This window comes from Anneissia japonica, unplaced genomic scaffold, assembly GCF_011630105.1.
Source record: "Anneissia japonica isolate Jap-2015-1 unplaced genomic scaffold, ASM1163010v1 scaffold5974_len85726_cov141, whole genome shotgun sequence".
NCBI classification, from domain to species: domain Eukaryota; kingdom Metazoa; phylum Echinodermata; class Crinoidea; order Comatulida; family Comatulidae; genus Anneissia; species Anneissia japonica.
Window position 1 is genome coordinate 10,872 of NW_022745647.1, and position 622 is coordinate 11,493.

Here is a 622-nt window from a genome sequence, read left to right on the forward strand (position 1 = left end):
CTGGTCCGTCTGCTGTACAACAAGAAGCAAATCGTCAAAGATAGGATGCAGGAAGTTCACTCCGAGATGATGTCCCTGAGCAATCGACTGACGGACGAAGAGATGAATGAGGACGACGAATTTGACGAGAACACCCTGCAGGTCGAATTACAGACACTAATGAGGAAGAAGATGGAGATGGAGAAAATTTTTCGGATGATAAACAAGCTGGACTGCAACGTGAGCACCATGAAGATGAACGTGGACACGCACGGTCTGATGAACACGCTCAAGCAGACTCTTCTGAACCTGCCGCACGGCGTCGACGACGATTACAAGAAGACGCTGACCATGACGACCCAGTACAACGATCGCATCGACGAGATGGCCAGGGAGTTACAGCTTCCCTTCGACTCCGAACTGCTCGTCTCGGAGCTGGACGATGGCGACGTGGAGAATCGGGTCACCGACCTGCTCCAACTCTCCAAACGGAACCATTGCAGGACGACGCCGGTGCGCTACGGCGTCGTGAAGGAGCCGGTGTTGGCGAGCGTTTAGAAGTATAAGTGTTGCTTTCGCGAATGGAGATCGACAAAAAAAAAAAATTAAATAGGATTCGGAGAACTGAGATGCTGAGGAACGT